This window comes from Mus musculus, chromosome 2 (assembly GCF_000001635.26).
Source record: "Mus musculus strain C57BL/6J chromosome 2, GRCm38.p6 C57BL/6J".
NCBI classification, from domain to species: domain Eukaryota; kingdom Metazoa; phylum Chordata; class Mammalia; order Rodentia; family Muridae; genus Mus; species Mus musculus.
In genome coordinates, this window is record NC_000068.7 from 166,403,327 (window position 1) to 166,416,349 (window position 13,023).

General features: G+C 50.9%; 1 long non-coding RNA gene across 1 annotated transcript; it reads left to right on the forward strand.

Moving 5' to 3' along the window:
• The first annotated feature begins 1,594 nt into the window (after positions 1 to 1,594).
• Positions 1,595 to 11,877, forward strand: Gm30796. The gene is made up of 4 exons (XR_375242.3): positions 1,595 to 2,325; positions 3,581 to 3,699; positions 4,219 to 4,416; positions 11,666 to 11,877. It is a non-coding gene; the product is annotated as a predicted gene, 30796 (long non-coding RNA).
• Positions 11,878 to 13,023: the final 1,146 nt, after the last annotated feature.

Sequence of the window (13,023 nt, forward strand, 5' to 3'; positions counted from 1 at the left end):
GCATGAAGCCAGAGGATCACCTCCTCTGCTTAAACCACACCCTAACCCACATCCCCAGAGGACCATCCAAGTCCTCCCTTCAGCCTTTGGGGCCCCACGTGATGCCGTCCTCACTAAACTCAAGGTCATTCGGCAAAGTTCTGCCTGGAAACAGTCTTCCCAGAATAGCATCCGCCAGCCGCCCCCTGCGGCCGCTTCTAAATGCTGCTGTGTACTCAGCTGCCAGATCCTAGTGCCAGCCCCGAGTGCTGATGGCGCCCTGCCTTCCAATCTTGCCTGATAACTGCCTGAGCATCCATATGCCTGCACCACCAATGTGAGTCCCGACTCCCTTTCACACACATGGAGCCTGTTCTTGGCATCCAGTTTGTGTTTTTAAGAATGAATCCAGCAACGCTATAGGTTTGCACGAATCTGAGCCAAGCGTGAGGTCTCCCCTTGCTGGGAGCAGCAATTTCAGCTCCTCCGTCCTTGGACAGAGGCAGGGGTCACAGGCCAACAGCTCATTCGGTCAGTTTATACCTCTCCCCACTGCCCGGGAGAGCCTTTGGGATATGGCTTCCACATCTTTCTTTAGCCTAACCCACCCTCCCTTCCTCCCTCCCTTCCTCCCTCCCTTTCTCCCTCCCTCCCTCCCTCTCTCCTTCCCTTCTTCCTTTCTTTCCTCCCTTCCTCCCTCCCTCTCTCCCTGCCCAGGTCCTCTGTGCTACACTCACAAATTCTCATGCTTGTACCTACAAGGCTATCCCTTTGAAACCTGTCTTTTGAGGGGTGACGGGCGCTGGAGCTGGGTTATCTGTGGCCTTTTTGGGATTTGCAGTGTCCATGTTTCCTTCCTGGCCTGTCTCTGTATTCTCAGATGTTGGGGAGAAGAATTGGGGTGTGGCTGTTCAGACTCAGTAGGCCCAGCTCCGGTAAACAGAGCAGGGGTCAAAACCGTGTCTTCTGGCTTGACCTATGAGAGTCTCTCAGAGGACTTGGAGCCACTGCACAGTCTGCTAAAGCCCAAAGTACACTTTCTCTCCAGGGTAAATAGGTAGGAACTCAAGCCCCAGATAGGATAGCAGCCTGCCTCCGACTTACCTGCTATCTTAGTCAGGGTTTCTGTTCCTGCACAAACATCATGACCAAGAAGCAAGTTGGGGAGGAAAGGGTTTATTCAGCTTACACTTCCATACTGCTGTTCATCACCAAGGAAGTCAGGACTGGAACTCAAGCAGGTTAGGAAGCAGGAGCTGATGCAGAGGCCATGGAGGGATGTTCTTTACTGGCTTGCTTCCTCTGGCTTGCTCAGCCTGCTCTCTTATAGAACCAAGACTACCAGCCCAGGGATGGTCCCACCCACAAGGGGCCTTTCCCCCTTGATCACTAATTGAGAAAATGCCTTACAGTTGGATCTCATAGAGGCATTTCCTCAACTGAAGCTCCTTTCTCTGTGATAACTCCAGCTGTGTCAAGTTGACACAAAACTAGCCAGTACACCTGCCCTCTCAGCAGGCAAGTGCCACACATTAAAAGGCGGTTCTGGGGGGGGGGGCTAGAGGGTGTGTTAGGCTAATCCACCTCTGCCCTTCACATGGTGTGCAGCAAGGGTGACCACCGTGGCCCATAGGTTTTATCCCAGATCCACCAAGCTGGGACTCGGTTCCCCCATGAGCAAATGAGTAATAACAAAAAGGGGGGAGGGTGGTGATGCAGCTACTGTAAGACCCAATTGGGTCAGGAGTGCGTCAAAGCCCTTGACCAACGGATTCCATAACAGTGAGAATTCTTGCTGGTTTAAAACTGCACAATAAGATTTAAGAGTTGAATATTACGGTGTTGGGTGGTTAGGGAAAGAGCAGATCGTGGCTCTGTGAGGATGGGGAGGGGGCGCAGGAGGACGACCTTAGCAGGGTGGTCTCCCCTGTCTCATCATGGCCACGCTCCTCTTTGGAACTGCAACTTCTACCCGATAGAAACCTCACTTATTTTAGACACGAGACAGAGGCAGTAGGAGGCAGCCGGGTGTCTTGATTGGATGCTGTATTCCAGCTGTGATCTTGGACTCAGGCTGTCCCAGATGCCAACAGGAAACCCAACTACCACTGCAGAGCCCACCCACATTGTCCCCTGTTGTTGGCTTGACTCATGACACCTATGTCCTGACACCCTATTCCTTACTTCTCCTTTCTGGGAGGTCCTAGCAGCCCACTGTGCTGGCCCACTGTGTAGAACACTACCCATGGGTCCAGTACTCCCTGTGGAATCAGATCTGCCAGCTACATCCTACATCCTGCTGTAAGCCTCCCGCTGACTCCCGTGTCTCTGTGTCTCCATGGACAGGTGGGTATATGATCTGAGCCTTTTTCTTTGAGCCTGCTAGGAGGTCACTGGGTTGGGACAGATGGACTTTTTTGAAGGATGTATAAGCCACAAGCGTCCTACTAGTGTGTGCAGCCTGGGACTTCTGTCAGCTCTGAAGAACCTCTCCAGAGGCTCCAGTGAGTGTCACAGAGTTTGCCCCAAATGTGCCTTGCAGGAGCACATCACTTAACAGTCACCTCCGGTGTCTCAGTCCCTGGAAGGGGCCAGTTATGTTCTCAGCCACAAATTGTAGATTGCCTGCTAATTTCACTGGCGTTTCCCCTAAATCTCAGCTGTCAGATAGCAGGGCTGCAATTGCATTAGGAAAAAAATATCTGTTTATGCATGTTTTGAGAAATTGTGATCATGAAAAATAAGAGCGTAAGCCACCATTAAGTTAGAGGAAGGAAAATTACATGCCATGTTGCCTCCCCGGGTGAGAGATGCAGACGTGGGTTTATTGCTGCAAACCCAGGCTAATCTTCGCAGCCCGGTACCCATTTCCCCTTAATTACACCTAATTGAATAGTCTAATTTATACTAATGTCCAATGTGGAGCCGAGCAGGAAGGGAGGGCTGATGCCGAAGGTGCAGAATTCCACAGCTCCTCAGCTGAGTGGTCTGTGAGCCCTTCTGTGACCACTGCGGAGGGCAGGGCGTGCCAGAAGTCAGTGTAGTGGAAGGCAGCTAACACCGCCTGCTGAAAACACAGATGAGATGACAGTTTGCCTGGTCATGTCACTACCCACCCACCGTTCTCTTCTGAATGAGCTCAGGGATGTTGGAGCCTGTGGCCGGGCCAGTGGCACCACAGACGTGCTTGTAATAGCTTGTGGAGCAGCGGAGAGCATTAGCATTGCCACACCTCTCTGTGGGCCAGGCAGAGCTGTGGACCTTGGGTGCACAGGAGTTTTCTCAAGGGGAGAATCAGGTTCAGCCACCAGTGCAAACCCACTGCAGGCTCTCTGGCCCCGCACCTGCTTTGACAGCCCCTTCTGGAAGCTCACATCAGAGATGTCATGGTAATTAAACAAGAGCTTGTGCAGAGGCCCCATGCTGGACTCAGGTTTCCTCCAAACTGGGTTTGTACTAGCTAGGGGCTCCTCAGTTGATCTCCTGGGGCTCGGTTTCCTCATCTTAAGAATGGGACAGCACCAAGAACACTGCCAGCCGTCACGTGGAGGAGGTGAAAGGCAATGCGAATTTAAACCCCATGCCTCTAAAATCCTTCCAGGTCATTTCAGAGCAATGAGTTGGGGTGCCCTCCCCATGTCAAAGGAAGCCACCCATGAGCCCTGAAGACACGCTCTGACTTCATCCACAGACCATGACACCACGCACGAGTGTCTCTCGGTGAGTTCACCCGTGGCAGACAGGAAGTTACACACCAGGCTTCCACAAACACACTTATTGTAAGTAGGGCCTGGCACCCGCAGCTGGGAGACACAAACAACAGGAGCTAGCTCAGGCAGGCGGAGTCCTCTGCTCCTCCCCTCTCCTTCACGGACAGAAAGTGTCAGGGGTTGTGTGATCTGTCTACCAGTGAGGAGGCTGAGGCAGGAGGATTGTGCATTTGAGGTCTGCCTGAGTTACATAGTGAGACCTTGTCACAAAACAAAAGCCTAATAAGAGAGACAGAGACAGAGACAGAGACAGAGACAGAGAGAGAGACAGAGACAGAGACAGAGACAGAGACACAGAGAGAATACACACCTGCTGGGGACATCAGGGAGTTTCTTTGGCCACTGCTGGCCAACAAGCCATAAAGCCAGGCTGCTGGGACTGCTGGGGCTGCTGGGGCTGCTGGGGCTGCTGGGGCTGCTGGGGCTGCTGGGCCACTGTTCTGACTAAAACCATCCCTCTCCTGCCCAGCTGTGCTAATCTCACTGCCTTACGGAATGGTGCCAAGATCCCTCTCACCCCAGGGCCTTTGCACCTGCTTCCTCTGGCCCAGACACTTGTCTTCTACCCAGGATTCATGCTACATTTACCATCTTCTCTGCTCCAATCTCTCCTCTCCATGCTGCAGAAGAGCTGCCCTGAAGTGCCTACGAGGATAGCACATCACAGGTAGGTATACAAAGCATTACTAATTAAAAGGAATAAGCAAATGAATGAAGCCTTCTCCTGCCCCTGCTGCCTCATGGGACTTTCAACTAACCAATCACTGCCTTGATTTGAAATGAAGTTCAAAGTTTTTTTTTAATTAAAAAAAAAAAGTTCATAAAGTAGCAGGAAAGATATGCACACAGGACACAAGTCAGATCAAATACTCTACAGGGTAGAAGAAAACGGTGTCGTGTAGGCTGCTGAAATCCACTTAGTGTGGATTTGACACAACAAAGAATCACGCACTATCCACTGTTCTCAGTGTTCCGGGGCAAATGCTGCTTGAAGCCAGAGCCCGCAGGTTGTGGGGCCGCTTCCCTCATTGGCATCCTGAGCAGCACACGCAGCGGACCTTCAAAGTTCATGCCCAAGTCACAGCAGCCGCCTCGGCTCGTTGGAGATCAAAGCAGGCGACCCTGGGCGATGCTTCTGATTAGTTATGCATGAGGCATGAGATGGGATGAATGAAAAATGAGGCTCATAGTTATTTTCTGAAGACGAGCACTCTGGCTTTAGCCCGTGTAGATTTAGGGGTCCTGCAAACAGGTTGGCCTCACGGGCATGCGTCGTGCATAGCCCACTGGACCTCCTGGTAGTGGGACCCATGTTTGCTTTAATGTCCTCTCCCTTTCTAGTTATAGGACTGATGAGATAGGGCCCTCAGTAAAGTGCTCATTGTTCAAGAATAAGGGCCAGAGGTTGGATCCCCAGCATCATGGAAGAGCAGGGTGTGGCGGCATGCCCAGGTCCAGGGAACCTGTCTTAGTTATATTTCTTGTGGCTGCCACAAAGTATCTGATAGAAACAGTTTCAAGAAGGGAGGGCTTATTTGACGGGCACTTTGAGGGTACTGTCCACTATGGCAGGAAAGTCACTGTAGCAGGAGCATGAAGTGGCTGGTCACATCACGTGCACAGTCAGGAAACAGAGAGAGATAGTTGCTGGTGCTCAGCTCATGTTTTTATTCAGTCTAGGACCCCAGTCCATGGGATGGTGCCTCCCACATTCAGAATGGGCCTTCCCACCTCCACACACCTAACCTAGATGATCCTTCAAGGGGATTTGTCTCTCAGGTGATGCTAGACCCTGTCACCTTGATGATCGTTATTAGCCATCACAGCCCTGTCACTCTCATGAAGGCAGGTGAAGAGGCATGTGAACTCTGGCCTCAGTAGAAAGTGTGTACCAGCGTCATGGGCAGGCTCTTCCCAGCACCAGCTGCTGGAGCCCAGGTCCCTCCCCTGTGGACTCCTGGCCGCTGACCTCTTTCCTGTGCTCTGGACCATACCCAGCTCTACTCCTCAGCTCCCAAAGCCTCGGAGAAAAATGAAGGGCAGGGGATTCCCTAGGCTGCCAGGCCTCAACAGAGAAGTCACTGTGTGGATGGTTACTGCTGCATTGAGTAAGGAGAAGCCTGGGGTCCTCATTTCATTTCTGCTGCTGTAGCCAATAAAAGCAGCTTTGAGGAAGAAGGGGTTTGTTGGCTTGTATGCCAGGTCACAATTGATCACTGAGGGAAGTCAAGGCAGGAACATGAAGGTAGGCCTGCTTGCTATTCCACACAGCATTGCCTCCAACCAGGGACACTCACTTCACAACCAAAGAATCAGACCAAGAACCACGGGGATGGGGATACTGCTAACTGGCTGACAGGCTCAGGCTCAGCTGGCTTTTATACAACTTAGGACCCTAGGGAATGGTGCCGCCCACAGTGGGCTGAACTCTCCTATATCCATTAACAAACAAGACAATCCTCTACAGACATGTTCACAGGGTAACCTGATCTTTAGGGAATTCCTCAACTGACATTCTCTTCCCAGATGATTCTAGGTTGATTCAAGTTGACAGAGCTAAGCACCACGCCTAGATTCTTTTGGTTGTATGTCTGGTGATTCCGAGCCAGGAGCCATCTCTCTGGCCTCATTTCCCAGATCAGATGGCCCTGGTTGCTGGTGCTGTTTAAGTTCATTTAGGAGCTGGGGCCTTGCTGGAGGAAGTACGATTCTCTGGGGCTTTGAGGTTTAAAAACCGTGCTGTATTCCCAGCTTACTCTCTCTGCTTCTTGCTTGAGGTTTGAAATGTGAGCTCTCGGCTTTCAGCTCCAGCCACCATGTCTGCTTCCGTGCTGTTCCTCCCCCTGTAGCTCAAACAAACTCTTTCTTCTACAAATTGCCATGGTGTGGCGTTCTATCACAGAACAGAATAGTAGCTAACCCAATAACACAGCCCACTAAAGCAGGCTCCATCCCTGCTCTGGCGGGTTGTGAGGACTGTTTAGAACTCTCTACATTGTTTCCTTTTCTCCTAGCTGAGACCAAATACATGTCAAGAAGCAACTGAACCAGGAGAAGTTTGTTTGGATGGGCTAGAGTTCACCCTGGAGGGGAAGGGTGTGGCAGTGACTCTGTTGTGGCAGGGGTACATGGCAGCTGCTTGTCACATCTCAGTGGACCAGAAAGCCAACAAACAAGGATGCTAGACTTCTGATGGCTTTCTTCCTTGTCCCCTTTGACTGAGCCCAGACCTCAGCCCTGGAATGCTACAGGGATGTCCCTTCCTCAGTTACACCCCTATGGTACATTGCACCTCTCAGATGTCCTCAGGGTTGTGGCTCCTAGATGGTTTTAAACCCAGTAAGCCTGACGATGACCCAATACAAACCCCAAAGGTAGAGACTGGCACATGCTATTCCCCCCAAGATGGCTACTCCTCACTACAACAGAACCACAACCATGTGGGCCAATTTTTAATGTGTGTGTTTGTTATTTTGATTTTTGTTGTTTTTGGACTGTGACAAGGAGTCTTGCTTCATTGTTCATGCTAGTTTCAAACACGTGATCCTCCTGCCTCAACCTCCTAAGGACTGAGATTGCCAGGCATGCCCTGCCATGCCTGTGTGTTTATAAAATGCAATTGTTTCGCCCCCCACCCCCACCCCAAGCTTAAACCCGTCTCTAAGCTCGATCTACACATAGGCCAGACCCACCCTTTCTCCCTGGACCGCTGAGGCCCTGACACACCACAGGAGCGTCTGTGCCCAAGAGAAGACCCAGACCCTGTTCTTGGCTCCTGGCTAACCTGTCCTTGCTTCTGTTTTGACTTAAGCAAATCCTGCTTGCTTGTATTTTCCCTGTCTTGTCTGTTGACAGACTTCTACACAAATGACCTTATCATAAAGGTATGGGCTGTGTTTGTCACTTCTCATGGCTGGAACAAACTACCCAGCAAGAAGCAATGCACGGCTTTGTTCTGGCTTATGGTTCTAAGGGATTGTTCTATCATGGTTGAGAAGGCGTAAGCTTCAGGTCAGAAAGGCATGGTGGAAGGAGTGGGAGGCTGGCTGTACACAACACAGTCAGGTAACAGTGTGAACATGAAATGAGGCTGCACTATAAAGCCTCAAGACCCACCCCAGTGACCCGCTTCCTCCAGGAAGTCTCCACCCTGAAAAGATGAGAGCTTTCCCAAATTGAGTCAAGGATCAAGTGTTGACCTACGTGAGCCTACTGGGGTAGAGTGTGTGTGTAGAGGGGAGGTGAGGGGAGGCATTTTGAATTCAAACCACAACACTGAGCCAGGCTGTTATTAGATTCCAGATCCCATCACCTAGAACAGTGCCAAACATCTAAAGGCTCAAAAATAGGAATGGAATAATTAAATGACTTGATTAATTAATGCATGCATGAATGCGCTCTGGAGCTGAGGAGAATTTTCAAAGAAAACGGATTGCTACCGAGCTCTTCAGAAGAGAACTTGAGATTTCAGTGGTTTGCCAGACTGAGCCAGCTGTGGGAGGAAGCACAGAGACTCAGGCTTACAGGTCAGCCAGTCAGCCATGGCTACATTGATCAGCCTGGGCTCTGTGTGTGGCTACTGCAGGGGGATGGCACGGTCCACTCTGTGTGTGCATCCTGAGCTCAGCACAAAGGGGCAGTAGCTGTCTCCAGGGTGAATCTCTGTGCAGAGATAATGCCTTTGTGCTAAGTCACTCCCGCAAATATCCAACTGTGATACCCAAGTCTGTGAGGGGATCCGCAGTCATCGGTAGGAGGCAGAGATTTCAGGTACCTGCTGAACAGAAGTACAAAACCTCACAGCTGTGCCTTGGCTCGAGACACCAAAGTTGAATGCAGGGTGGGCTGGGATTCAAGAGACTTCCTGAACACAGGGCTGAAATTGTGCAGGTATTGGGTATGTGTGTGTGCAGGTGTGAGTATGTGTGCATGCATGTGTGTGTGTGTGTGTGACAGAGAGAGAGAGAGGGAGAGAGAGAGAGAAATGATATCTTGCATCTGACTATCCCCCAAGGAAAAACCCCATTGGCAGCAGGTGGATCCATGCACATTTTAGCCCGGATTTCCACTCCAAACTGCAGCTGCTGTCGCTGCCTGGGGACCCCTATCTTTTTACATGTTATTGCAGACTGGTTACCCTCTGCTGCAATAAAGAACCCTCGGTGGGTTGTCTGGAATGTCTAAATCAGTGCGGCAGAGTCTGACAGGTCAAGAAATCAGACAGGCTGCCCTCCCCAGGGGGAGGGTGTGAGACAGGAGTGGGCAGAGCAGAGCCCCTGCCATCATTAAGGTCAGTGGGGGCCTGGGTCTTCCTCTTCCATGCGGCAGTGGGACTGCACCACGGCTGCCAGCATGCACGGGGCAGCACTCATTGGCTTGCTCTAATGACCTTTTGGCTCCTGGCATCCTTTCTGCAGTTCTGGGGTGTGGGAGGGAGAGGCTGCCATCAGGTGTGAAATCAGTCATCTACGAAACAGCCCATGGGGACACATGACAGCCGCCAGTTCACAGCCACTGGCAGCTTTGGGAGAATCCATTTTCTTTGACACATGTCGTTGACGCTTCCTCTTTTCCACGTCCCCATCACCGACGCCCTTCCTGCAAAGTGCAGCTTAAGCACTCAGCACTACAGCGGGGACAGATGGCGTGCTGCTGCTGGCTCATTAGAGGGCAGTTCAGAAAGATGCTGTTTAAAACCCACGGGCAGGATGAAGGGAGATGACAGGAAAGAACAGGACACAGAGCCCTGGACAGGGCAAGGGCAAGGACAGTAAGCAGCTTCCAGAATCTGGAGTCAGGAGGCTTCTGCAGAGATGTGGCTTCTGGAGGGGATGTGGTGACCTGCAGGACCTCACAGTGGAGCCCTCAGTGTGAAGAATCTGCCACAGACACATGTTCATCTCCCACCACCCCCACCCCCGCTACTTCTTCCCCAGGGACGCCCTCATGGGTGGAGGGCATTGGAACCAGAGAGCGGGGACACCCTCATGGGTGGAGGGCATTGGAAGATGAAGCTCTTCCGCTCTCACCTAGTCATTAATACAAGCGTGGATCACGGTGGCTACTTGGCTACTGTCAGTCAGCTATTGAAAGCAGGGAGGCGAGAGAGACAGAGCTGATGTTGGAGCCACTTTGTAAGGACAGACAATTGTATTAGTTCTGCTGTGACAAAATTCCTAAGCAAGGCAACTTAAAGGAGGAATGCTGACTTAGGCAAGACCACATCAAGAATGCTAGTGTCTCAGACCCATGGGTCAGGGGAATGTGTAGGCCTTCTGGTCTGAGAACAGATCTCTACAGAGCAACTGACCAATAGCTAAAAACAGTCTGTGGAGAAAATACTTACTGCAGATCCCTCATCCGAGGTGACCACAGCCTTAGACAGCTCCCCTACAGCGATGGCCCCACTGAGATGAACTCACCCACCTCCTCATTAGCACCGCGTATGATAAACCCACTGAGCTTCCTGACCACTGCCAGTGCGGCTTCACCAGGGCATACAGCCCGCCAACCCCAGCGTCTGTTACTTGTGGCCGTCATTTCTTCATTCCCTGTTGCTCCTGTCAGGTCAGTCCCAGAGCTGTGCAGGTCTCAGCATTTTGGTCCATGGTCAGTTGACTCCATTGATTAGGTCTATGGCAAGACAGAGCACTGCAGTGGGAAGCAGGTGATGGGGGAACAGTGACTCCCCTTCCAGAGAGCAGGAAGTGAACGGGGGAATAAAGAGCCAGGGTTCCAACATCCCTTTCTCCAATGGGGTCTCACCAGCTAAAGGCCCCACTACCTTGCACCTGCATCATCAGCGTCTGCGGACATCTGAGAGCCAACTCACTGGAAAGACACTCATGCCTGGGAATGGGTAGGCCTGTTTAAAGCAGCCACTCTGCCCTACAATGGGTCAACTGGATATTATTCACTACTGTGGGCTGAATTCAGAATCCCACCTTCAAATGGACCACAATCTCTATGGTTTTATTGTGTGTGTGTTTACACTTTTTATTGACACATGTTAATCACACACTGTAAGCTTCATTATGATGTCAGTTTTGGGATCTATGTTGATCTGTTCCTTGTCCCCTGCCCCCCATCTCTTGCCGTTGCCCCCCCCCCCCCCCGCGCCTTGCAGATTCCCTTCCAGTATCTCTCCAGTCCCCTTTCACCTTCATATCGTTTTTTTATGGTGTTCTTTTTAAAAAGATTTATTTATTATTATATGTAAGTACACTGTAGCTGTCTTCAGACGCACCAGAGGAGGGTATCAGACCTCATTATGGATGGTTGTGAGCCACCATGTGGTTGCTGGGATTTGAACTCAGAACCTTCAGAAGAGCAGTCAGTGTTCTTAACCACTGAGCCATTTCTCCAGTCCCCATATCTTTTTTTTTTTTTTTTTTTTTTTTTTTTTTTTTATTGAGTCAGTAGATTTAATCATGGTTGCTTACAGGGACATGGTGAGGGGTGTTTTACACAGAAACCATGCAAGTATCTCAGCCACTAAAGACAACGTCTCTCTCTCCCCGACAGTGACCATGAACTTCATACAACCGTATGCGCATTTGTTGCAGTGATAACTTATTAATAAAAAAGAGTTCCAAGGGTGAAAATACCGCACGCCCCTGTCAAAATCTATTAGAGGAGTTTGAGTTTAAAGCAAGAATCGGATGGGGTGAAATTCCAGCACAGTTAGAGCTGAGAACTTTCTTTGATCGAGAGAGAGAGAGAGAGAGAGAGAGAGAGAGAGAGAGAGAAACCCTGTCTCGAAAAACCAAAAAAAAATGCTTGAGCTGATTTATTTATTTATTTGTCAGCTTGATATAAACTTGGGTCATCTGGGAAGAGGGAACCTTAACTGAGAAAATGCCTCCGTAAGATTATTCTGTAGACAAGTCCTTGAACCTTTTTTTTTTCCTCCGTAGATGATTGGTGGAAGAGGGTTCCGCCCACTGTGGGCGGTACTACACTTGGATTGGTGGACAGGGGCGCTGTTTGCAAAGAAGCTGAGCCAGTCAGTAAGCAGCATGCCTCCGTGGCCCCTGCTTGAGTTCCTGCCTCCAGGTTCCAGCTTTGAGTCCCTGTCCTGACTTCCCTTAGGGATGGACGACAATCTGTAAACTGAACACACTCTTTCCAAGTCGCCTGTGGTCATGGTAGGGGAGGAAAAGGTTGCTGGGTGGTCAGCATAGCTCATCTAGAAAGGGAGAGAAGCTTGCTGTGGGGGGATGAGTTGGATCCCCAGAACCAGGGAAAAGCTTGGTTCAGAGGCAGACCGTTGGAAAATTAGCCATCCGTAGGAAGATCCCAAGGCCCACTGGCCTAGCCTAATTTTCAAGCTTCAAGCAGGTGAGAGATTCTGTCTCAAGGTTGGTGAGCCTGAGGAACAGCACCTAAAGTTGACCTTTGACCTTCATGTGCACGCACACCTATACACACACCTGCACACAGAGAAAACGGAGAGGGACTGGAGGGGGCGGGGCTTAGCCAGAGCTGCACATGCCATTAGGATTGTGAGAGGAAGCCTGCCAGGACATAACAGAAATTTGCAAAGCCCCGAGAATCTCATTTTTCAACCGGCAATCACAATATAAAGCAGTGACTCCGTGTTGATTCGCTCCTGCTGTTCTGCAGGCGTTGTGCTCAGTAGCACTTAACCGTGTCTAGATGCATGTCTACACGAGTCTCGGTCCACCGCTGCACACAGCAGAGACTCTCATCATCAACTCCAGCTGTGGATGGAAACGCTCCTTGAATATCCCGTCCAAGTCACTTACAGGCTGCCAGAGCGGGGGACTCTGAAACCGCAGTTCTCTCTGACCCTTTGGCTGTCTGCCCCATATGTGTGTGTGTGTGTGTGTGTGTGTGTGTGTGTGTGTGTGTGTGTGTGTCTGTTTTGTTTGGTGGGCTGATGCTTGACGGGGCCCAGTAAGGGTGAGTGTGTTCGCTTTTCATAAGGCAAATTTCTCTCAAGCCCTGCTGGGCACTGTGGGAAGCCCTTTGCCATCTTATCTGTTGGTAAACCCTCATCTGCTCTGGCTTCCCAGCAGAAACCTGACCCAGCATGCTGCCAGCCTCCATTTTGACTTGGGAGGATTGAGGCTCCCCTTCCTGCTCTCCTCTCCATATCTCTATCACAGAGCCCAGCTCCCTCTGCCAGCCCACCCTGGCCAGCAAATGAGTGCCCATTCTTACTGAGGGACCCTGGAGCTACTGTCCTTCACCCGAACTCCAGGGGACAGATTCCTGGTTTTGTTCATTGCGACCACATGGTGCAGGTCTC